This window comes from Ambystoma mexicanum, chromosome 7p, assembly GCF_040938575.1.
Source record: "Ambystoma mexicanum isolate Mex_15411 chromosome 7p, UKY_AmexF1_1, whole genome shotgun sequence".
In the NCBI taxonomy this organism is placed as follows: Eukaryota; Metazoa; Chordata; class Amphibia; order Caudata; family Ambystomatidae; genus Ambystoma; species Ambystoma mexicanum.
The window spans coordinates 664,784,365-664,811,422 of NC_090939.1; the positions used below are offsets into that span (position 1 = coordinate 664,784,365).

A 27,058-nucleotide genomic window follows, 5' to 3' on the forward strand; every position below is an offset into this window, starting at 1 on the left:
AGTTTATTTGTATAGTGCAACGTTTGCCACAAAGGCATCGTGGTGCTGATCAACAGAATGGGGGAGAAGAGCCATTAAAAAAGATGGTTAGACATATCCCGAAATGTGCAGGGCAAAGAATTCCATAGGGATGAGGCCACAACTGAGAAGGCGAAGCCACCACTCTGACAAAGCTTGAACCTGGGGACTGAGCCATAAACCAGGGACGAGGACAGGGGAAATGACATAGGAACAGGATGTTGGAAAATGTGTTGAGTTATGGATGGAGGGGTGAAGGAAAAGTACTGTAGGGGGGTCCATAAAGGGTAGAGAGAGAGGAAAACAGGGCGATGCAGTAGTGTAGAGTGCTAGGAAACAGGTTCTTCAGCAAGAAGGAGTACTTTGAGGTTGGATTTAAATAAATAGTGGTGGAGTTGGAGTAGCACAGAGAGGGAGAGGACAAGCATTCCAGATTTGGTGGGCAAGAAGAGAGAGACCGGAAACGAGAGGGACTACAGGGGGCTCAAGTGGAGGCAGGGAGGTGAGCTGAGGATGATCTTAACAAGCGAGGAGGAGAGTAGGGAGTGAGATCAACAGATAGGTAGGGTGGAACGTGTCCATGGATAGTTTTGAAGATGATGAGAAGAAGTTTATACTTAGCCCTTTGTTTCATAGATAGCCAGTCAATCTGGTAATGGACATAGGAGGTAGAGGTAAAGCAAGGTTGAAATGTGTGAAGGCCGTGAAGCTGATAACTTTGTCCAGAGGTAAAAAAAGCATAGTTGGAAGGCAATAGGGGAGACTGGCACAGTAGTCGGATCTAATAAGGACTGAGGAGGAGATTAGCTGTTTAGCGGTATTGAAAGGAAGAAGATGACAGATATTTCTGAGATTGAGGAGGTTGAGTATAGCTGTTGTAAAGGAGCAGATGGAAACCTTCTCCCTGGTCTCCACCGATTTAGCACCATCCTATTGGAATGACAGATGAAGAGCTTCAATTGGGAACCCATGCATGAATCCTTGCAATATTCCTGTATCACACCGAGCATATGAGAGATGATGTGCACTCAGGCAACCACTTAGAGTGCACTCAAAAGCTGACATAATGGAGGAAGGTTACCAAGATGTACGTTAAAACAAAGTCTGTCAACAGCAAAAGAGTGTCATAAATAAGATATAAGAACCTATGCTGAAACGATATGAAAATACTTAAGGATGACAAGTTGTGGATTCGACTGCATGGTATTTCATTTGACTCAATTATCAGTATTTGGGCATACATTATGTGATGCTTTATTGTCATCCGTCTTATTTATCTACAGCAAGTATTCGCACTGGAATAAGCCGTCTTGGTAAGAGTGACGCATTTGTAATTGGTTACCAGCATGGCTCACTTTCTTACTTTAATACATATAATAATTTTCATTTAATTTTTTATCTTATTACCATGAGGGATTCGTTGCGGGGTAATGAGGCATGGCACATGTGGTGGCAAACCCTTTTGGGCTTATTTTACTAGGTAGAGGGCCTAATTTTACCTGATCCACTCTACAGTGGAATGCCCAATTCTTTAATTTAACTATGTACTTTGTTAAGAACATCCTAAGTCACAGATTGGTCCTTTCAGGGATGGTTAAATTGAGAATCTTAATTTTATTTCTACTTTGGCCTCATTCTATTTCTTTTCCTAATCTTTTTGTATATGATCATCACTCGCTTGAACCCTCCCGTCTGCAACTGGAATGTGGTATGTGTTTCTTTAATGAATACTGATGCTCACCTGTTGTATTATTTTTGTCAATATATGCCATTTAATACCTAATTACATGCAATTATCTCCGGTGCTATATTTTAATTGATCATTTTGCTGTGAAATCTGTATCCTATTTTATTTTGTATCTCAAACTTTGGCACTTTATGATTTGTTATTATGTACGTTATGTGACTCATACAGCCTTGAAAACGACCTGTAGGTCGAAACACGTGTCGGTTGTCCAATCCTTGAATAAATTCTGTTACTTCAAGAACATATGCATTTGTGGAAATTTCCAAATCGAGACAGCATAATATTTGGTATCTGCATAACTAATTGTGCAGACGTGAGCACATGGTCCCTACCCACCATACACAATCCTGTTTACTTAAGGATGACAATGTAACTGAACAATTAAGAGAAACATGTACCCTACGATACAGTAATCATGAACTCGAAAAAGAATGAAGCCACTTACTGGTCAATAACTGTAAATACGCTGAAATGCAAGGTAGAAAGAACATATAGAAGCTTGCTTATGAGAGGTTTAGGACGACCATTAGAAGATCGATGATGGCTTATGAAAAGTAATCCAGCTACCTCAAAGTACGAGCCCAGGATCTTAAAGTGAAACGATGATGAAGAAGTTGGTTTTCCCTTACAAAATGGAGGAGTAGATTGGCGTAGGTCCAAGGATGCTATTTCGAGTGATGAAGGCAAAGTACGAAGGGAGTCCAGCGAGCAAACCATGTGTAAGGGACATATTTCTCAAGATTAGGAGGAACAATAACATTTACGGATGCCAAGTATTGGACAGTTAAAAGTGCACACAGTTTGAATGGGATAGAGTGAGCAAGTCTCCAAAGGCCAGGAGGAGCAACTGCACCCAGTATAATTGAATCAAATAGTGTTGAATACACTGTCGAAATGGACAAATTTGTGGTCTTGTAGCACTCGACGAAGAGCTCCCAAACAAGGACTTTTACTTGAAGCTAAGATAATGGTGTGGCTAGACTCCCTTGAATGTTCAGAGACAGTGCCGACTGGCAAGGTCAGCCTTCAAACAGAGGACACTGACGTGAGGCCTACCGATGAGAGAGGATAGACTCATTGGGAAAACAAGGTTAGATTTGGGTTGCCAACCAATCAGAAATGCCTTCCATGCACGTTTACATAAATGTTGCTAGTATTATTCCTCTGCCATTTTCTCTTCGGTAATCAGTGTTATATGTATTTAGAGGTAGCACGGGTGTGTTCTACAGACCAGGTACCGCCAATGGGAGATTAATATTTATGCATTTGATATGTAGACATGTTCCCCTAATCAAATCCCACACCTCAATAGGTGTTTGTAATATGCCACGTAGGATGACTTGATGTATCTACCATTGTATAAACTAAGTATAATCCAAAAGATGTTGTGATCCTGCATGAATCAACTTTATGAATGTTTATGCACCCTGATTTTCTTTATTGCGATAAAAGCAGTATTTGACCATCTCCTTTGAATCTGTCTGGTTATTTGGTCTGGGACATTTTATTCCATCTAGCACAATGACACTTCAAGGTGCTAGAGCACACTGCAGTGACAGATTTGTATATGAAGAGCGAGTAGTTGTGTGATGGGTTGAAGATGACACCAAGGTTATGGGCATAAGCAGAGTAAAGAAGGTAGTCAGGAGAGAAGAGGAGTAGCGAAAGCGATACCCTGTTTAGCTGAGAAGTAGAGAACTTCAGTCTTAGTGGAGTTGAGCATGAACGAGTGAGACGGCATCCAATATTTGATGGCAGAGAGATAGTTTGAACTTTTTGACAACAGCTCATCGGATAAGGAGTGAAAGGAGAAGAAGATCTGAGTGTTGACAGTGAGAAGTTGATAGGAGAAGCTGTAAGAAGAGATCAGGGTGCCATGGGCTGAAGTATAGAGAGTGAAGAGAAGAGGACCAAGGACAGACCAAATTGACAGGACTGGGATCTAGACTGGGTTTCTTAAGGAGAGGGATAACAGTAGCTGTCTTCTAGTATGAGGGAAAAGTGACATTGTCAAGACAAGAGTTGAAGAGGGAAGTAAGATATGGAGCAACACTGGGAGCTATGAGTTTCACAGTGAGCATGGACAGTTGGTTTGGGGGGGCACAGGAAGGATATCCCTTGAGGCAGTAATCTCACCGGGTCTGGTGAGGGCAAAGGAAGACATAGTATCAGGAGAGTAGTGTAGGATTGGTGTGAGGAGATGGAGGTGGGTTTAGGAGGTGAAAGAAGTGCTCAAAACAGTCTGGGACGGCAAACTAATTGCTATTTAGATTTTGAAATCTATGAGGGATTCACATCTATACTTTGGAAGAATAGTTTGGAACAATATCTCTTTCTTCACAGGTTTCTTCCTAAACCCATTCCAAAAAGGGAAAGGATGCAAAGAACAGCGTGTTACAAAATGACAATCCAATTTCAAGCCTGGGAGATTAGCATCTATACTTTAGAAGAATATTTATGATTCAGACCAAATGCAATACTTTGCCTTTCTTAACCCTTTGCCACCTAAAACCCATCTGAAACAGGAAACAATGCACTAAAGAGCCCGGAAATGCATGCAATTACAACTGAAGCATTCATAGCTAGGTGAAAAAGGGATCTACAATATAGAAGACTATTTGATGACAAGAAAAGTTAAATAATTCTGTTACTAACAGCTTCTGATCTAAAGTCCATCCTATAAAGCTATATGGTCATGGAACCAGCCCTAAGAGGCAAGGTAATTGCAATTAAGATATTTATCAGTAGATGAACAGATGTCTACATAATGGAAGAATCCTTTGTGAAATAGGAAGTTATTAACCAGTTCGTGTCCCAAGCCCACTCTAAAAAGCAAATTGCACCCAGCAATGCCTGGAATAGTAGGCTAATTCCATTCTAAGCATTTAAAATTAGTTAAGGCAGTAATCTACACTTCAGAAGAGTATTCCTGAATTGGAATTGGCTATGATCTTGCTTCTGCTGAGAACCAAACGTACTCTCGCAATCACACAGTCTCCTACTTAGTGAGGCAAGGCAAGGTTACAGAGGCATCTTAGCATTTGGACCATGCCTATAGAACAACTGACCCTTGGAACTTAAAACCACACGACCACCGGGTGTCTCGGAACAGCACTAAAAATGCACCTGATCTTAACCCCACAATGCAGTCCACTAGCCAGGCCCAATCATCCCCCATCAAACTCTCACATTGCACTTCATTGCACAATAAGTCTGCTGAGGCCTGCAATCTAAGCACATACCTGACAGGGCCGACACCTTGCTCCTTAACCCCCATTCGATTCGGATCCCGCGATCATATCTGATGCTACCTCCTGATCTACCTATCTATATTGACTAAAAGGTGTATTGCTGCTGTCCAATACATCAGTTCCATGTAATAATGTTGCCACAAAAATCTCGCCATGCAAAAATATCGCCGAAAAAGAGCAGTTTTTTGTGGTGATATTATTGCATGGAACATGCGGGGGACACCCCCTCAACCCCCAAACTTTTTTTTTGTCTTTTTAAAAAAAAATATATATATTTTTTTCTTTTTGCCCCTGTCCCCATATATATATATATATATGGTCACCCAAATAATATCGCCACGACATTTTCCCGGCGATATTATTTACGGCGACCATATATATGGGGATATTATTACCTGATACCAATACATCATACTATGCTGGTCCGGGGTAGGCCTATAATGGTTTGCCCTGTACAATCCCACACCCTTCCTCCACCTCCTCATTTCCCTATCCACTTACCTGCTGGACCGGAGCTCTGCGCCCGCTCCCCTCCTCAGCCACCACCATGGAAATAGAAAAGGGACTTACAATGCAAGGGATATTTTGCTTTATTATTTTTCATGGGCGATTGGGCTTGCATAATACCCTCCTCCCATGGAAAAACCGAAAAAAATTACCCCGCGCCGGCAGGGTGTGACTAGCAATAACCCCCTTGTCGTGGGTGCATAGATGGCCGGTAACGATTTGTGAGCCATTACCGGTCATGTACGACCACTGACACAGGATGATAGTTATATTAACCACCAGCAATTGCTATAGGCAACCCTCCAGACCATTTTTTTTATTTTTATTTTTTGCCTGCCATGCCAATAGACTATATGAAAATCGGCTCTGCTCCCACCCCAAAAGGAGCTGTCCAACTCGAGCTGCTAGATCACATTCCTTCTCCAGGAGACCACAAGCAACCCCATACATGTTTTGGCCTCGTTGTGCACCATCAGTGAGGTGTCGCTGGAGTCTCTTGTCGCCCACATTTAAACAGGCGTGCACTCTCAAACACTCGCATCCTTTGTGCCAGCACTCACCCTATTCACCCTGCTTCCACTCGGTTGCACCGGAGCAAACATGTGCATCAGTCAGTGTGTGAGTGTGACATTACTTACCATGACAACCTGACCACAGTCACCTCACACAACATAATCTCACAGCTCATTTAGTCATAAACTGCACTCACTCATCCATGAGTCAACGGTTGTCAGAGTGGTATCAACTCCACTCTATTCCTCAGCACTACATGTCAGCTTGAGTGTCAGTGAGGGTGTCTGAATGACGAGATGAGTGAGTCTGTATGAGTGTGATTGTAATCTGTTTAAAATGGCTCTCTGCAGGAATAGGTTCGTGGCAGAGTCTTTGTTCATAATGTAGATCTCAAATTACTTGTTTAAAATCTAACTCCTTTTAATTGTTTAGATTGAAATTAGCATGGACTATTTTAGCAGTTTGGTATTTTTTAGGTTTCAGGTAGGAACAGGTTAAAGCAACTTCCTCTTTCATATTTTGTTGTCCTAAAGTCGTTGGAAACTATCCCTCTACCTCTGGATGCCTAACCTGGAATGAATAAGTAATTTGGGGCTGATCTTTTAGCAATTAGCTAGATTAGAATGTGTTTCCTGCAAAAATATTTTTCTAAAGTGTTGACACCTGTTTAACCTAGACTTAGAATTGGCTGCCCTGTGAATCTTTTACCGTCCAGGGTGCGTTTATATGGTCATGTATACAGCCTGGCTTCCCACTCATCTTTTAAAATGTTGGCTCATTTGGGCGTTTGCCCCCTCCTCCAATTGAGAAAAAGATTATCCTCGCATATCAATCCTCAATCTGTCAGAATTAGTTCATTCAGCTCATGCTTTTAAACATTTTAATGTTAGGGTGACTGCTGTGAAAAATGAAATTAGCAGCAACCCTATTGTGCATTGTATACTTAGTGATTCAAGGAACAGCACATGTATCACAGACTTATATGGTGAAAATAACATTATTTAGTCATTCATGTGTTTAAAACAGGTTTTATGATTCTATGCAAAGCAGCCAGGAACATCTTCTAGTGCTATTGGCCCCTTTCCCTCCTCTTATGGGGATGTTATGAGTGTCATTAGAAATGAATATTGTACAAATCATTTTTAAAAAGGAACAGTTTACAATTAAAGTACAATTATATATTTTCCTTTAATTTAAAAAGCCTATTTTGCTACGATGATAGACCACTTTGTTTTTCAACTTGTCCTTCCTTCTTGGAAAGGGTTGTTCTCAGATTAAACTCCATAATGTGTTTCTTTTGAGAGCGCCATGGCAATGTTTCATTTTGTATGCTGGCCCATGATGGTACAACACTAATAATTAATAACAAAACAATAAAAAATAAACATTTGTTGACCCAGCAGCCTGGTCATCTAGACCTGTGTGGACCCCAACACCCTCTGTATAGCATAGTCATGCTCCCTCTTTGTCCCCATATGGCAATACACTTGCCATGTGATGGCAACATGCACACACAGCACATAGGATGAGACTGTATGTTTCCAAATATGAAGCTGGTCCCTGCCATAAGTATGCCTTGACAATGCTGTTCTCAGTATACTTATATCCACCAAAAAACAGAGCACCTCGACCTCTTCAAGCCCCGTCCTTCAAGAGATCTGTTTCTTCTCTGGTTGCGTTGTTGTCAGCAACGACTGGAGTGGCTCTAGCAAACGCAGCACCTGACAAAATGACTTGCCGACAGAGAGAAAAATGGAGAGAGTGAGAGGGGGAAATACAGAAACACAGTAAGGCAGGGAGAGACAGAGCCAGAGGGGCAGACAGAGAGAAAAGAGAGCATACGATATGAATTTAGCGCTAACTGTTTAGAATGGGTTTTGTGTAGGAAACTGGGGAGAACAGGATATTATTTCCCATGTCTGTTTGCTAAAATGTTCTGATGTAGAACTGCCCTTCTCAGATAAACTGAAATGATTTACTTGGAGTTGACATTCCTGCCCCAGTAGTTCCAGGCACACTGCTTTTTCAAGTGCGTTTTTGGCAGCAGCAAGATAACCACTGCAGACTCAGAATTTCATTTGTCAAACTACTGAATAAATAAAGCGCAGCCATTGGATTGTGTAGGCGGCCCTTTGATGAATGGCACTCTGAGTTAATTAGGTAGCAATTGTAATGCAACCCAGACCCCTTTGGCAAATCTACAGACTACTGAAATGTTGACAAGCGATTCATTTTCTGAATAGTGTTTAAGAAGTGCGACTAGCGTGATCAAACTGGGCTTGATTCCAGTATACTTTCTGCACCAGATCACAATGCTGCACTGCATTGAATCCCTCCACCCTCCAGTGCAAATATCTACCTCCCCGCCTCATTATGGATATAACACAGCACCTGAGAATATGCATGATAAGAAGGCTGCAACCTGTCCTTCAAAATATGTAATGCTTTTTTCTTGCTTAAGCTCCTCCCACCACTTTCCAGTATTAATTAACCTTTCACCCATGTAACACCACTTCAAGACGACTGAAAATACTTTTTTTTCTCAATATCACAAGACCACACTAAAATACATTTATGGATTCATAGTGTAGATGGCTTCCAGATCCATGAAACACAATAACTTGGTATATACTCCTTGCCCAAGATCACAATGCACCACTGCAAAGAATCCCCCACCTCAGTGTCAATTGCTTCCAGTCCACTTCCTCCTTGATATAACACAGGAGCTCAAAAAGTGCATGCTTGCAAGGCTGCGCTGCATTGCGAATAAACCACACATTCCAAACGATCATTGTTTGTCTCCTCATAGAACACAGGGACTGCCAATATACTTTTAGCCCAACAACACAAGGCTTCACTGCAGCACCTCTCATGACTTATCAGCACTGATTAATTGAACACAATTGTTAGTCTACAGAGGGATTTCATTTCACCAAAGTGCCAGGGGTAGCGGAAGTGACATCATACGCCCCTTGACCTCTGATGACATCACAGGAATTGATGTCATTTGACCCAACCCCAAAGTGACATCACAGGAGGTGATGGAACATGACCTTTCACCCCTTGACAAAACAGGAAGGGGCATCACATAGCATTGTCCCTAAGTACACAATGAAAAAGATGGTTATAATATCACTATAATGTGATATACATTTCACACAAGAATGGATCACCATATGTATCGTTAATAAAAGTGTATAGGCCCATATTACCAAATTACTGTGAATGCAAGCAGACGTCCAAGGCCAAATGATAATGATGTGTTATTATAAAGCACTTACACTTAAGCGCTTTATATAGAACAAATATACATACAATATCACCCAACCTGTGTTGGTACTCCTTTATTGACCTCAGAAGGATGAAAGGCTGAGTTGAGGTATTTAAGAACAGATTAAATCAGTGACTCACCCCCTGAAGGGTGCCTGAAATAAACCTTTGATGAGTCTAGCAATTATTGTATAGAATTCCAGAAAGACACATTATTATTTTCTTTTATTTAGGGTCACTGCTCTAAGTGTTGCACTTGTGCATCCCCCCTGTTTTTTTCAGAGGCCTGAACAAGAAAGCCAGCCACTCCAGAAACAAAGAGCCACATAGCGCTGGCCACAGCCAGCCCAGGAGCTTACAATAAAAACAAACAAAAAACATAAAAAAAATTTTTTAGGGGTAGCAAGGGAGACCTCAGGGGTCACAGTTGCGACCCCTGGCAACCCCCAAATGACGTCCTGGAGTCTACACCTTTTGCCTAAACCGTAAGGCTGCCCTGCAATACATTCTTGAACCTCCAATTCCTGATTGATTTTATTCTAATGTAACAAAAGAGCTTAAATGCTGGTTGCCCAAGATCACATTCAACAAACATATTCCCTGGCAATTTCAACTAACCCGGAGCCTTAACCATCCAAAGCACCATGGGTGTTCTCTGTCATTTTACGCAATCCATGAACATAAAACAAAAAGTACGGAGCCCCACCCAAATCAGGGTAAACGTACTTGATCCTGCCTTTTCCACGTCTCCCCTGGTAAAATGCCCCAACTCAATTCCACTGGACTGGACAGACACCACTGTCATCTCTATGCTACTTATGCATACACTCCTGATTGATAAAGAGGCTGAGAAAACCCACTACATCTTCCCACCACTCCTTTAAGAACTTCCCCTTGAAAGCACTAGGCTTGCAAGGTCATACAGCGGAAACAACCACAAAGTCTTATTGTTAATCTTCAAGCAAGCCAAAAATGAACTGATAGAATGACACGCCCGCTGAAGCCTAATCACCGTGTTAATCCCTCCATCCCTTGGATTGACTGACAATAAACGTGCTATCACATCACAAGAAACATGCTGGCACAAAACACATAAGCACGACGACATCCTCGCCTTAAAGCATTATGCAGTAATTCCAGGGCACTCATCACAGAAGCTACAGCTGTTCATTGCTCTCCACCTACCTATCGCAAAAGCTACTAACAGAAGGACAGCCCTGTTCGTGGCAGTCAGGCACTGCTCCAACCCATTGCCCAAACCGGCAATCACTGAGTCCACAGGAAATGTGCAGCAGATAACAACTTTTTTCATCCTCAAGATCGATCAAATCTGACGACATATTTCTGTGCACTAGACTGTTGAAGGAAAGTGATCTGGCATTTTAATGTGTATTGAAGATTCATCTTTGTTCCTCATAACCTTTGTTGTTCAAATCCGCCGACACTACACAAATGCACTCCAAAACAATACAATAAAAGACTGAACAGTCGTTGGTGACTCTGGACCCCCTTATAGATACAACTAACCAGTGTGCACGACGACAACCCCACTCTAACCTCTTATAACCCACACGTCCAACACAAACACTAGCACACAGCCGAGGCACTGAGTCATACCCAGAGGCACTGAGTCATACCCATAGGGTTACAACAAGCGGGTCTCTCGAATCGAACCAACTCCCACACGCAAGGCAACGCACTCAAGCGCCGGTATGTCCTGGTTCTCAATCTATCCTATCATCCTATCCACTCTACCACACGCCACCCTCTTCTCTTGCAGAGCCATGTGTGTGCCTGGAGACTGCCCTCGGGTGGTAGTGGTGCGTGGTATAAATCAAGATAACATATAGAACTGCACAGGGTTCTGGCATCCTTGATTTGGTATTTCCCAGACACTGGTGATGTTTACCAGGCCATTACCTGTATCTTGATCAGCTCAGACAAATTGCCTCCTTTCCTTATAAAAGCTGCCAAACACAAACCAAAAGAGCAGCTGTTTAATGAGAAGGAGACTATGGGCCTCATTACAAGTATGGCGGTTAAGGCAACAAAAGTGCTGGTAGCGCTACCGGTTCCTGTTGCTACCGTACCGCCATACTACGAGTTCTGCTCGTGGGTGCCCTTGCAGCCACCAGGTCTGACCTGGTGGCCGTACCAGCACTCGCGAGCAGAGCAAGACTGTAGCACCGGTACCGTTACTAACGGTACTGGTGTTACAACCTTCCCCCATTCCTATTGAGCTCTATGGGGCTCAAATGTAAATGGGGATGTACCGGGCCCGGCACCCGCGAAAGGGCACTTACCGGATGCAAGTTTGGAGGTAGCCTTGCCGGTTTTACCGGCAAGGCTACCTCCAACCTCGTAATGAGGCCCAATGTCATTTAAATTGTTGCTTCCATTATCACTCATCTCCGTGCTGTTTACCTTGCTTTAATATCCGAACCTTTTAAGTTGTTTTGCTTTGAGTTGAATGATGTTCCTGAATTATGGATTCAATGTAAGACAACAGTATATCTAAAGTATTGGGATTTTATTAATTGTTTTTTTTTTATTGTGAATTCCTGATTTGTGTAAGGATTTACTGTGGAAACCAGATCACAATTTAAAATAAAACATGTTCCTGAATGTGCTGCAGAGAATCAAGTACCCGTGACAGTGCCTGGCTCTCATGATATGCAAACTAAAAGCACTGCAGTATGGGAGCATTGTCTTTGCTCTCCTCTGGGCACATAGCAATGTGTAGTGTCCGTATGGAGGACCTGGGGGATTCAGCGGCCTGATCCAGTCCGTAGGCCATATGTTTGACAGCCCTGGACAAAGCTACTGTGCTGCATGGGAAGGAAAGCAATTGGCAGTGGAAGGTTCAGGAATATGGCAGCATTCTGTCTTGTGATTCTGAGCAAGCAGTGTGGACTGAGCTTCCGTGTCCCGTGTGCAGGAAAGTGATCAGTACTCAAAAGTGGAGGGCAGTGTTGCAGTGAATGGGATCGCATGTGTGCACTTTAAAGAGCTGGAATTATTGTACCACGCTCATAGAACCCAATGCAATGTTTGCTGTTGTGTATGTGAAACTCTTTTCATTCATTACAAATTGTGCCTATTGTGTAGCATGAAATATTGAAGAATACATTTATTTAATGTAACAGGTCCATTGAGGCTCAGGGCAGCATTTATTCCACATCTGCACATATGTTAAAGGTGACACCAGATCTGGACACAAGAGGGAGGGGCAGCTTTATACTCTTTTTTGCTTCATATTTACATGTCCCCGTCAATGAGTATAAGTCCCCCCCAAACACCCAGTAAAAAAAATTAGGGTCTGACACTTGTTTTTTCAGGTCCCTATGGCAGACCATGACCCCTGTTAGAAGGGTGTTCCTCCATCAAGATATATGAGCGGGGCCTGGATAATGGCTCTGCACTCCGGAAGTGAAAGGAAGGGTTCTATTTTCCAGATGGGTGCTAGTTGATACCATGAGGTCTGGGAGCTTATTTGTTGACATGTTGCCGGAAGGATAGGTATGATTCCATTAAGGTGCATGTCATCCAGCCACCGTTGGATGGCCTAGCAGGACAGATACTGTTTTGCTGGGATTGATTTTCAGGCTGGTGCTTGTCATTCAAGCTTATACGGATGTGAGGCATTTCCTAAGGAGTGAAATGCTTTGAGCACAACTCACTTTGAGATACAACTGAGTATTGTCAGTGTTCTGGTGAAGTGAGATATTAGGGTCCATGTGATTGAATATTAATGGGGACAGGATTGATCCCGGTGGCATTTGGAGGTGACTGGGTGAGAGTCAGATATGAAGTTACCCATCTGGACCACTTTTGTATCTCTTCAAGATGTAGGAGGCGGACCTACCCCTTAGTAGGTGCTGAGGACTGTACCTGTGAACCCCATTTTATATGTGAGTAGGCTTGTTAGTGTGACGTGGTCGACCATGTCAAAAGCAGCAGAGAGGTCAAAGAAAAACAATAGACAGCAGTCATGATTTGGAGAGCCTCGACTGTGACCTTGATGGTGGCCGTCTATTTGCTGTATCTGGGTCTAAATCCAGATTGTTAGTAGGCTATGCTAATTAATTTGATTATGGGGTTGGTTGGCAACTGCCCTTTTCAATGATTTCTCCAATGAACTGAAGGCATCTGGTCAGCTGTTATTTAGCAAGGTCTTCTGATTCTAGATTGGGTGTTTTTGAGGATTGGGTGGATTGTAATTGTAGTTGGTTATTTATAACGTGCTTAATAACCAGAGGTTTCTAAGCGCCGCCTGGGGATCGAACCTGTGTTGCTCCGCATTGTCTTGCTTCCAAGGCGAGTGCATTTCCCCCGAGCTATCCTCCCAAGATGATTACTGTTTATTGGGAAGAGTCACTGATTGAGTGTGGCATTGAGTATTTGGAGGAGGGATGTAAGGACGGATTTATGAGGGCAGAGGGAAGGATGTTGTCCTTGTATGAAGCAGGTGTTGGCGACAAGTGACTATCAGCCAGGTCTTTGTGGGTGAGGTGTGGGAAGGTTGTCCAGGATTGTATTGCGAAAGATAGGATCATATGTGGGGAGGCACTTTGCCATCTCACTTTGCACTCTTGCATCAAAAAGTGCTTATTAATGTTACCTTGCATGAAAAGTTCAAATTGTAAAATTACAGCACAAAAATAAGTTGCAGGTGTGGTTTGAAAGGATCTATGTGATCCGACCGCCGCCCATTTAGCCACGGCCATAAAGTTTGCATGAGAAATGTACGAACCTTTTGTTCTCATGCGAACACACGTTCAAAACCCCTACATACCCACACCCACACCCACGACACCCCCCCCACCCACACCCTCAACACACCCCCACCCACACCTCCAACATAAACATACCCTACTTACCTTCTCTTCACGCTGTGTCCCTGCAGCGCCAGTTCCCTTTCACTTCTGTGATCGGGAACCGGCGCCGCAGGGTCCTTTTTTTTTTTTTCAGGAGCTGCAGGGATTTTCCCCGCAACCCCCGCTCACTATACTGTAAAGTATAGTGAGCGGGATGTTGCGGACGACACACCCGCAGCCCCCACAGTCTTTTTATTTTTTTATACTTACCTACAATGCTACCACCAAAGGTTTGAACTTTTGGTGTTGGACCTGGTGGTAGCATTTTTCTGACTTTTTGTACAGTCAGACCTTTTTTTTCAGTCCGATCGTAGAATTCTGTTTGAAATACAGTTCTTCCAACCCTTTTTATATTTCAAGATGGCTGACCGTCTACTGACATCATCTTCAACTGTATTAGGCCCTGATTCAGTGAGGATATGTCACACGTATGTATTAGTCGACTGTGAATTGATTGTTTCCCGGGGTACTCAACTTTCTGGTGGGCACATTCATGATTTGCCGAGGTGAAACGCTCCTGGGTACTACTGGAATTCTGGCATCTGTGTGCCACTATTGAAATGTTTTTGAACCATATGGTGTGTTATCCCATATCTCCTGAGATTTGTAATGCAAAATGCACCATTTCAACCTATGTTTTTAGAAAACTTGTCAGGAGGGGAGCCTACTTGGAAGCCTCCTGTGTGGTTTCAGGCTGTCTTCCTTTGCTTGCTTGCTTGCTTGCTTTCACTACTCACTTGCACCGACCTTGGGGTGTCATACTCAAATTATTAGAGGGCCAGTTTGGATCTAAATGCACCTCTTTTAGGTAGGAGGGCTGGGCTGAATAAAATTAGAAGAATAAAAGTACACAGTGGCGTCTGATGGGTTTTTAGAAGTGTTGCACGTGCATATGCTTTCCCCAGATTAGTGCGACAGCCTGAAACCACCTGGTGCAGCCAACATGGTGCATTTTACAGCACACATTTCAGGGGAAATTGCATTATTAAAGACGGAATGTACAAGTTTGCTCAAGGCAACCAAACTGCACAGCAAGGAATCCCACCACCGCTCAGTTATTTTTAGTTTGCCTCATGTAACACAAGACCACAGAAGGTATATCCTTTTCACAAGATCACAAGACTGCACTGAAATAAATCCCTGCCTCCCTTGTTGTCAATTACTTTGCTATCCATGAAACACATGTGCTTGGTATCTACTGCTTGCTGCGTTTCTAACCCTACTGCCTGAGGATGGGACATGGGAAGCATATGGGGATAAACTTAGGCTGGATTGGGCCAGGGAGTTGAGCTGCGATGTATCTACTGATCAGAGGGAGCTATGGTGCTCATCACTCACCAAAACTGGGGTGGACTTGTGTTACAGGCTCGTCCTGCTCCCCCACGACACCACAGGCACTCGGTCACAAATAATGTACAGGATACCAAATGTTGAGAGAAATGGCCTGCAATGCAAACAGACCAGTGCATGGGAGGGCTGCTTACTGCTCTACGCCGCCCCAGGCCTGACTCATCCTTATATACAAATGGCGTGGCAAAACCCATTCCCCACCCATGAAACAGCATGTATAATAATAAAAAGGTCAATTTCAGAGAAAAGGGGGAAGGAGTATAGCCGCAGTTGTGAAATGCTTCCTCGTGTTGTCAGCTGTATAGTTCTCAACAGGGGCTCATGAGCTGGCCCGGGCAGCCTGAGGCATAACATGCATTCCATAGCTCTACGATCTTGCTTGACATGGCACAGTTGTTCATCTGTAGACCAGTCTCATCGCATCAGATGGTCCTCAGGGAAACCAAAAGAAAATGCAGTATCGGAGTTGCTAACAACTTGAAACTACAATTTACACACCAAAAGAAACGTCATTGCCTTTAATGGACACCAGTGACAATCACTCTTTAGAGTCTGACTCCCTCTGGGGCTGCCTAACAGCGTCAATGTAATGAGGATGCAAGAGGGTTAGGGAATTTTAGGCTTGTGCGCTTCATAGATGGGATTTTGTGAGTGGGTGTGAAATTCAGAGGAGCCCCATTTTCATCTTTCATGAAGCCGTGTGAGCCAAACCCCCTGCCTTGTCTTGTGATGAAGCTTTGGTTATAGAGAGCATCAGTCATGGCTAAGAACGGATTCTGACAGCGTGCAAAAGCAAGAAAAAACCTGCCTTAGAAGATTGGATCTTGATACTAGTGTCAAGCTACGAGTACACATGTTTGATAGGTCTGGAGACGATACTACTTACCTCAATTTATGGTCAAGAAAAGTATGCTTGTATTTTATATTATTGTTTAACGCGCAGACCCAGCTCGAGACCAGCGGGGCGCTGTAGAGAGTGTGGGTAGCCGGCATTTGGGCTGGCAGCTTTTGACAGTAGTGCAGTACTGTGAGGTCTGTGCATCAAGGGTGGGTCAAACCGGTACAATCAACACTCAAGACACATGTTAGCACTTTAGTAAAAGGCCATTTATGTCTAGTTGTACATTGTCCTTGTTTCATGCCATCTTTGTTAAATGTTTCGCGTCATCTGTCTTCTACAGAAGGGCTCAGGCTTTAGGCCTGTTTAGAGGGAACACTCACAGATTAAGAGATGGCAAAAGGACCAAACATTCATGTTTTTTAGCATGTGAAATTTTGAGGTACATTTGGAGAAAGACAGGCTTCTTTGTAGGCTTAAGTTGTAATGACTCCCTGGGGCTAAGCTGACTCCATTCTCTCTGATTGCAGATTCCTGCAGGATTTGTTGATAGTTTGGCCTCACTTGTTTTATCGCATACAATGCATGTGTATGTATGTAAAATGTAAATGATGTTTAAAAAACAATGATATACTGCTTTCACAGAAATGAAAGAATGCCCTGCAATGATTTTGCCCACCCCCCAGTGCTTATTGGAAAGACGTGTGTTTGCTTGGAATACATCGCCAATTAGTATACGACACACCAGTAGAAAATGTACAGCCCCTGATGAATGTCCAGCAGAGTAAAGCCCACACTGGAAAGAAACTTGTACAAGTAGGGCATTGATAAGAGCGGCAGAAAAATTGATCATTGGATCTACGCTGTGATTCCAGGAGTTAAATAGATTTATATAAAATGTATTGAACATCATTGGTTTTATTTAATATATCATGTTTAATATGATTAAATATGTGTCATAAATTAAGTAACAAAATTGAGAATTTTTAATCTAATTTGGGTATAGGTCTATATTTACTTCAAAGGCATACCTTAGGTCTTTTCCAATGTCTGAAAGTGATTCACACAATTACTAGAGCTTTCCCTGTGTTTAGTAATATTGTATACCCCACAGGGTAGGAAGGCGAGTTGTCCCCAGTTGTGGGATCAACTATTTGAGAACATTGTAGTGTTGTAGCCACGTCATTTATTCAGTGTGGCAGAGCTTTAGGTATAGTTATGTGTCATTTGCATATTGATGTACAGAGATGACGTGTTCATTGAGAATACCTAGGGCTCAAAGTGGAGGTTTAAGGGGACTGATAATAGTATGGAGCCTGGGGGGAGCCCACAGGTGACTGGACTGATCTGAGAATTTGTATCTGGACTAGCTGATGCCAGTCCAACATGTAGGAGACACACCAAGCAAGCAGACATTGATGCCCATTCTTGCAACAAAAGGTGTGGGAAAAGTTCTGTATTCAACTGTCCCGAATTCAGCAGAGATATCAATCAAGGCTAAGAGGCAAGGGCTGCTTTTCTCCATGATGTGCAGGGTGTCTAACACAAGCTCCATTGTTGCTGTCCTAATAGTGTGCCTGTGTCTGAACTCAGACTGCTAGTTCTCTAGTAGGCGTGTTAGGTCTGTTTCTTTCATGCAGCTGTAGGGCAACACTTTTGTGTTGTAAAATGCCCCATTTTAACCAATTTTTTAAAAATGCGCTCAGAACATGAACCGCTTAAAAAATAATCAGACACCTGCTGCTTGTGTGCATATACCCACTGCAAGTGCACATGTCTACATGCATTGTTTAACTGGAGGGGTTGCTTCCAATACCTAGAGAAGACCATTCTTTTGTTGCAGGTTTAGCATTTCACAAGCTAATGGAAATTAGGCCAGCAAAAAGTGCTACTGCCTGTGTGTGACACATTTGCCATTTCACAATTTGTCCTGCTTACTTCATGCCACTACTCTTCAACATTTACATGCCCCCACTCGTGAAACTCATCAAAAGACATGGACTCATCTGCTACAACTATGCAGATGGCACTCAAATAATCTAAAAAATTAACACCACCAGAGAGGTAAACCAAATCCTTACCAACTCTTTCACACAAATAAATGGATGGAAGAGCAGCAACAGCCTTAAACTCAACCTGGACAAAACGGAAATCATGATCACGCCCACCAACCCCTCGACTCACCAACACATTCCATGACCTATTGAAACGGGAAACAAACCAAAAGTTTCCAAAATTGTGAAAAAAAGCTGAGGATATTAATAGACAATGACCTAACACTAGAATCCCAAGCATGACAATAAGGCAGACAGGCAGTGTTTTGAAAAAAGAAAATGTTGTCTTTATTGGACTCACAAAATAAAGTCAGGAAAATATTGTCCAAAGTAAATCAAAGTGGTTCAACAGAAGGATTCTTCCTATTATTCTTCTGTTTCATGCCGGTTTTTCTTTTCTTGCTTCTTTACAGGTGACGCAGTAAGGACCTCTGGATAACCTTCTTCTTTTAGTCCTTGTACGCCCATAAGCCTCCCGCAGCTCCTGTCTCCATGTCTGGTTGGCTCTGCAACAAAACCGAGAATGAACCGACATACCTTTCATTGACTCTGCTTTATATACACATAGCTTCATTAGCCAATCAGGTCCTGTTTTGCTTCCCAGGTTATAAATACCCCTCCAAGCCCCGCCCCTTTCCTCCTGGGACGACGCTGAGGAGAATGCCATCCGGTTCCGTTCCCCATCTTCTTCCGCCCCTAACTCCCCGGCTGGGACCCAGAAATGTAGGTAAGTGTGCTTGTTTGTATGTGTCTCCTTGTGGCTGCCGGGCCCGTGTATTTTTGTTGGTGTTTAATTCGCCGTGCTCCCGTTCCCAGGTACGCTGTCACTTTTACAAAGCAGCGGGGCCGCCAACTCGTGCTAACGCGGCGTTTCTGCCCTCCCGTCACCATGTTTCGGTTCGGTCCGCTTGCTGTGACTTGGCCAGCGGCTCTCCATGCGGACTCCTCTGCTCTGGTTGTACTCTGCCTCATTTGCTGATGTTTCCTTAACTTTACCTCCCGTGGAGATTTCCTCGTATGTCAACATATTAATTGAACGAGGCTCTGGTTTCCTTTCCGCATTGCGGCCCCACCACATGCCAAGTTTGTGTGTATCCATTTGCTCTAGTCTATCTGTTTCTGTGGTTATTGTTGGTGGGGTTATTGTTGAGTTTTCTGCCCCTGGGGTTATTGTTGGGTTTTCTCTGGATATCGCGTTTTTTAATGAAATAGGTAATTGGCTCCTGGTGTTTCCTTCCAGACCGCTACACCACATCAATGCAGTAGTGCAGAAATGAATCTTCCATTTACGCACAATCAGACGGATACTATCCTTTCTCACCTTACCACAGAGAACACCTGCCATCATCTCCCTTGTCATGTCAAGAATAGATTACGCAAAAAAATCTACCTTCGAATGCCGGACTACCTTACCAAAAAACTGCAATGGCGATAATGGCAATAGAATGCAGCAGCAAGACTACTCCTCCAGCTCGCCAAGAGAGAGCACATCAGACCAGCACTAACATCCCTAGACTGGCTTTCAATATAAAAAGTGACTTACTTCAAAACACTCTTCACAACCCACAGAGAAATCCATAGGCAAGGAGCAGAATTCATATGAGAAAGAATCTCCATCTACAGACTGAAATTAACCTGAGATCCAGCAATGACATATGCCGTGTACCCAAGATATAATTGAAAATGAAATATGGTGGATCGGTCTTCTCATACATCTCAAATAAACTCTGGAATTCACTCAAGGAAATACGCACAATATTTATTTATTTAATTTAATCATTTATACAAAACCCAGAGGCATCTAGGCGTTTTCAACTTAAGAATTTGGTTACAGAAAAGTGCTTGTGATAACAGCAGGCAGTGGTTACAAATCCGGCATATATCCAAAGTACATACATAGGACATGATAGGTAAGGAATATACAATCTAGGAAAATCTTTCCTCTTGTTGCAGGGAGCTACATCCAGTCAACATACAAGGGACATGATTGGTGAAGAGTATACAATATAGGAAAACACGCCTCTTGCTGCGGGGAGCTACATCTAGAGTGCAAACATGTGTCATGATAGGTAAGGGATATGCAATCTGGAAAAAACTTGCCTCTTGTTGCAGGGAGCTGCGTCCAGTGTACATACATAGGACATGGTAGGTAAGAAATAAGCAATCTAGGAAAATCTTGCCTCTTCTTATGGGGAACTACATCTAGAGGTGAAACATGTGTCATGATAGGTAAGGGATATACAATCTGGGAAAAAACTAGCCTCTTGTTGCGGGGAGCTACATCCAAAGTGCATGCCTAGGACATGATTAGTGCAGAGTATGCAAACTGAGAAAAGCCTGCCACTTATTGAGTGGAGCTGCATCATGAAAGTCTATAAAGGACATGGGTGTTACTGTAAATGCATACTAGGAGAGTCTTGTCTGTTGTTGCAGGGACTATATCAAACATGCGTTAGACAAACGTTTTGTACAAGATGAATACATGCGATGAGAGGCCTCATACTTGAAGCAACGGGTCACATCAGGCATGCTAAAGGCAGGGTAAAGCTAAAGATGAACAGCATGGTGGAGTCACATCTCATAGTAAAGGGGCCATACCAGTCAAGAGGACTGTGTTAATATAATGAGGTATCAAGAATACAAGAAAACACAGCACACCTCATGTTGCTTGGTTTTAAGTTAGTGCAGTAATAGATGAGGGGAGACATGTGCGATTAATTAAAAAAATGCACTTGGGTGCCAAAGGCTACGGCAGGAAGGCTTGCTAAGGCATTGTGAAAAACAGACAAGACCACGAATACCAGTATCAGCAGCGTTAATATTGTTGACACTGTGGCTAGTAGAACAGTGCAATTAAGATGCTTGGAAATGTTGTGCCAGGAAAAAGCTGCAAGGCGGCTAACGGTGGATGGATGATTCGTGTGGCAGTCCGGGATGCACTTGTGAGGTCAGTGCATTAAGTTTGAGGTTGGCGGCAATGTTAGGTGATTCCTGCGTGGCGCATGAGATTCAATGATTACCGTGGGAGGTAGGCATCATTATAGTCTTTAGAAATAACCAGTGATTTAACGGATGATCTTGGTATTGAGGGAGCATTACGATCGGTGGCAAGATAGCGCACAAGGCAGGTATGTAGGAAATAAGGATTGAGGAAGTAAGGAGGGGTTAAGGGTGATGGCTCGAACTTTAGAACATAATACGGGCGCATTTGCAGGGTAAGTGGGTGACCTCCAGGATTGGGTGGAGGGTTTTGCAAAGAGCCCCTCTTACCTGGAGCTAGGGCAGGAGCATTTCCAAGTGCAGGTGGGAGGCTCGTAATGCTGCATTCTCTCGAAGAAAGGTAGTAACATGCCAGGAAGCCATGTACTAGTCAGGGAAAAGACAGGGCCCTTAAAACCCGGGCCTTTAGTCCCAGCATTTTATGTAGCATTGGGCCAATCAGGTATTGGGCCAATAGAACAACATCTGACCACCAGGAAATTACTAAAAACCTGGCTCTTTAATTTGCCAACCTAAAAAACAAAGCATCATCTAAGAGAAACACCCAACCACAATACAAAGAGATTAATCACTAATTATCAGATCAACTTTGGCCTCCTAGATCAACTGAACTAACCTGGCCAGGCCTACGAAAGAAAAACATAATATTGCTAACCAGCACATAAGGAATTTCAGTCTCAACCTAACTGCTACGCTCACCTGGTCTCTGCAGAGGCGTTGGGGCACGGTTGCAGCCCTCCCTGAACTTGAATCTCCCCTTCAGGCCTCTCCCTCGGTAGAAAGCTGTGAGCGGTGGTATGTGGTGATACTACTCCTGCGTGGAGATGAGTGTGTGAGTGCGCCAATTTGTGATTGTTGTACCTCTCAAACCCTTCTCCCCAAAGTACGGTTTCTGTGAGCATACGCCGGCCCATAAAGCTGACCTGTGAATTATGGAAGGTAAGCTCTCTGTCCTGCTACTTCTGAAAGGGGCGCGTTGAATGGGATCTAGTTCCTTCACTGATCCCTGATGAGGATTAGTCCAGTCCAGCTGCGACTATGCTTCTCCTTATGATTGGTAAGTGTCTCTTGAGCTCTTGTGATTCTGTTCGTTCTGTTTAATGTCTTTATATGTTGCTCCTTATGCCTGCAATAATGTCTATCTTCTGTTTTCTTCCCTTAGATGGAAATGTGGCCTCAATGCAGCTGTGAGACCCGAGACGCGGCAAGATGGAAGATTGATGCTACCGCAACGTTCAACAGCAGGTAAGTGATGGTTTAAGGTAAAGCGCGAAGTATGGCGAAGTGCGACCTTAAACAGACTCTTTTTTCGATGTCAAACTTTGTCTTCTGATTTTCCTTGCAGGCGCTGCTGTCGACGATGGAGCGTGTTGTGCTGCGGTGGCAAGATGAAGATTTCGGCGTTCCGGAAAGTGTAAAGATGAATGCTCGGTTCGCCGAAGAGATGTACAGGTAAGAACAGCTCCCCCCATTTGGTAAGTATGCTGGCAGGAAGCAGGATGTCCAGGAAGCAGGGTCTTCAAAGGTAAGCAGGTCTGACCTCAGGCGACGGTGAGCGTTGCGCTGCTGGTAAGTGCAGAATAACACAAAGCGTCTGTCTTGAGGATCAGGGCAGCTTATATAGCTGTGAATCCATTAGCAGCCACACCCAAGAATACACTTGGGGCTGCTTAATGGATGGAATGTTCAAGGTTAATGCATCTGAAGTTCTTAATGGATGGAATGTTCGAGGTTAATGCATCTGAAGTGCTTAATGGATGGAATGTTCAAGGTTAATGCATCTGAACTGCTATGTCCATAATGAAAGCTATTTGGTGTTAAATGGATGTTCTTGTTTACTTTTGTTTATGTGCTTGGCGCCAAAGGCGCCAGGACAATGTCCACCCAGGTCTCCTGTGCATGCGACCCCTGCATGCCTGTACCACTGACTTATTGACCATGTCACTAACATATGAAATATTGGCATAAGTATCTCCATATTCCTACCATTAGCCATGCAAAAACTTTCCCTATTCCTACAAACACACCACACGACAACCACAACACCAGCTCTGAAATTATACAGTAAAATGCACACTTCCCCCAAGAACTCACTCAATCACAACATGCTCACGTTGCAACTATAAACCACAGGCACATAAAACAACATATACAGATGTACACACCAGAACACCCGCCACGCCATATCACCAACAAGGAAACCCAATGCACAGTGTTTTTTCCAAACTGAAACCACCATCATAACAGCAAAAAGGACTCTTGCGCTCTCCCTCTCCTCCCACTAACAAACCCTTCTCTTCACCTCTCTCTTTTCAGATCGACCAGAGTGCCTGGAGACCATGACAATTGAGCAGTGCGAGGTATACATCACATTTACAGAACATAACATGTAATAAAGCAAATTTTAACAGTGATATCATTTAACAGAGGTGAATCCTGTTCCTGATAATTCCTGGCAATAGCTGAACGTTTACTCGGCCATCTAGACTTTTCCAGTGCTACGTCCCTTCATATGAATCCATCCTTCCTTCATCGGTCGCTTGCCACCTATGGCTGTGGTTATAGGGACTTGTGGTTCATCAGTAAAACACGTGTGCTCCATGTACTGTTCATATTTCCAGTTCCTGTACTTTTCAATTCATCATAATTCATTCTGGCCCATTCACAGACAGCCAAGGACAGCCAGGACACCCAGGTCTGAAGAATACCCACATCCCAGGGCCCTCTCCCCTACTTACCTATTCACCTTTCTTCTTCCTTCCGTAGAATACAAGAACAGTTTCACATGCACACTCAAGATCAATGCTTGCTAGCATCCCTCTCTACCTCACTAAGCCCAACTCTGTGGGGCAGAGTTCTGTGCATAACTCTGAAACACTGCCACCCCCGTACACACATACACCCAACATCCTCATGAACATCCATTCTGCTTGCATATCTGTGCTGGTAGCAAATAGAACAGGTTTGCTAACACCCGAGGTTCTCCTATGGATTTACAGACACCAAGTGCCACAGCCAGCAATCCATTTCAAACATGCAGGCACAAAGAAAATGTGGTCTTCCGGCTTGTGACCATCAAAACCTCAGGAATTATAGCTGTCTCTGCCTCTCCTCTCACTAACCTTTTCTTCCTATCCCACTTCTCTTCCAGACCCAGGTGCCCAGAGGCCACCAAAATGGCAGTTGTGCTATGCAAGACCACTTTACATTGCAGTAATTTGCAAAGTGGATCTTCTCGACCTACACGCAGCGGTTAGCTACACTGCGATGTGGTTAGAGAAGCTGGATTGTTTACTGAACTATCCCATCCTTTGAATTAACATTATTGTGGGAAAAGGGCCCCATGGGATAACTAGTTTTTAACAGCGCTTGTTTACACATGTAAAGTTTGGCTGTGTCGCTTTCAACCCTGAAAGCCAGTGGAGTGCCACAGACCTCGAGGAAGGGGGCTGAGAAGGGATCAAACTCCTGCAGCATGTGAAAGAGCCTGGCGGCAAAATCATGCAAAATGTGTTGTGTTTCTTTGAGAGGAAAGCATGTTTGATCTCTGAGTTCTCTGACTTTAACCCCTCAATAGAGGCCAATTGATCTGAGTGATAGTAAAAAGTGAGTCCTCCCTGGTGAGAGAACACTTACACTTTTGATTATAGTGAATATTTTTGTTTTAGCAAGAGATAATGATGCACGTTTTTGATGACTGTCTGACACACAGGTTGTAAACTTATGTTGTGCCCCCAGGAGAAAATGACCTTTTTCCTGAATTGAGTTTGTGCCATTGCTACCTCATCCATAATGTAATGTGTGTGTTCATGTTCTACATCAAATCAGATTAACGTGTGCAGGTAGTGAAGTTGATCAACGTTTAAATAAAATTGCCCATGTCCAAATGCCTGAATAAATGTGTCTCTTACAGGCACAGTGGTAGAAGTCAAACCAATGGGGGCAAAGATCAGTGGGCAGGCTGCTCAAAGACTACAAACACAGAGCGCGACAGACTCTGAACCTGAATATCAATACAAGCATCACCATGGCAGCGTCATGTCAGGGTTGCCATTCTGTAAAATCTTAATTCATCCTTTGACCAGTTTGTCGAATGATTCAGGGAGAGCTGTTTATGTGTAACTGTTTTGCACAGCACTACGCCTCGCTGATGGGTTGGCATTTTTTCAGAAGCAATCGTTTCACGCTTAATCGGGACTGTTCCTGTGAAAAGGGCCATAGTGTTTGGTTGAGTGATTTCCAGTAATACATGCTCCTGAAAATTGGGGGTTGCTTGTGCCCTGATTGTCCCAGGTTTTATTGATAAAGGTTTACGATAAAAATAGAATGAAATATTGGGTTTTATTTCATTTTCGTTCTTATTTATTTAAAGGAGTCAATTCAAACATGCAGTAATGCTATGTGTATTTCTTTTCAGAAGAAATACTTAATTGTTGACATCAATTAGCCTTCAGTTACTCATCAAAACTAAAAACGGACTAAAAATCCTAAGCATTCCTCATCCACTCTTCTGGCACCTCATGCCTTCTGTCCTTAAGCGTGTCATCTCACTCAGATAAGTACTGTCATCCAATAAAACGAAATTAAAAACCTCCCAAATTTGGGCACAACAAACACAAAGGTAAATCACACTCTTGCATCGCTCCCGCATTATCAGACTACCAGACTGCACCTCAAAAGAACCCAAATTCAACACCTTAAAAAAATATCCAAAGGCTGGTACACTGTCAACCTTCAATTGCAATCCTAACACATCACTTGCTTCAACCTTCATACACTTATCACTTACCTGCATGACTGCACTCCCTCCTTCATTCAGACTCCCCCCTTTTAAACTATGAATTAATTAACCTTTTATAACACACTTGATTCCATAGACCAGTCACTAAGCATGGATTCAGGATTCAAACCTGTGTTGCTATGTGTTGTCTTGCTTCCAAGGCATACACTTTGCCCCTGAACTATCCTCCCATCCCATCTATGTACGCACTTAGACTATCTACCCCTCCTCCCACCATGGTTAACACTTTCCCCTTCTCTCCCTAATTTTTTCCCCTTTTACCACAATAGCACTCACTGGATATGCATTTTCAGACCCCTCAGCACTTTTACCTCTTCAGTAAACTGTTCTTACTTTCATTCCAACAGTACCCTCCCTTCTCCGCTCCGCCCGCTGCCCACATACTACCCTCTATGTCTCCTTAGCAATTCTGAAATGTACTCTCCTGTGCCTTGAAAGCGTCTTCTTGCTAACCCTAACTACATGTCAATGGTCTGCACATGCATGTACGTCACGGCTGCATCCAGATGACTCCAGCTCCTCTAAGCACTCGCGCGATCTGGCGCCTGCATATCAGACACAAATAAAGTTAAATAAAAGTTTCCCCACCTGCACCCTGCAATCTGAGCTGTGCTGCGATACATGCGTATGGCAGTTCTCATCTTAGTCTGTTGGACTATTGGTTTCACATAACCGTACTATGTGTGGTCTGCATTACGTTGATGCCATTCCAACTGCAGATGATATAAACATCTGAAAAGTTTGGCGTCTCCTTGCACTTGATAGGGATCTGTTGTCTTTGGGCATGTAATCTACTAACTGTTGATAAACTGCTACAACTACTTTATTAGTA

General features: G+C 43.3%; 1 protein-coding gene across 3 annotated transcripts in view; it reads left to right on the forward strand.

Annotated features, from left to right (window-relative positions):
* The window catches only part of LOC138526244 (arylsulfatase D-like), a 796,293-nt gene that overhangs the window by 33,085 nt on the left and 736,150 nt on the right, over nucleotides 1-27,058 (forward strand). The window contains exon 2 of one of the 3 annotated variants that reach the window (XM_069636737.1): nucleotides 18,839-19,152. The exons of the other annotated variants lie outside the window; for them this stretch is intronic. The gene's annotated coding sequence lies outside the window, so the exon portion shown is untranslated. The remainder of the gene's footprint in view (nucleotides 1-18,838; nucleotides 19,153-27,058) is intronic. 3 annotated transcript variants of the gene reach the window in all.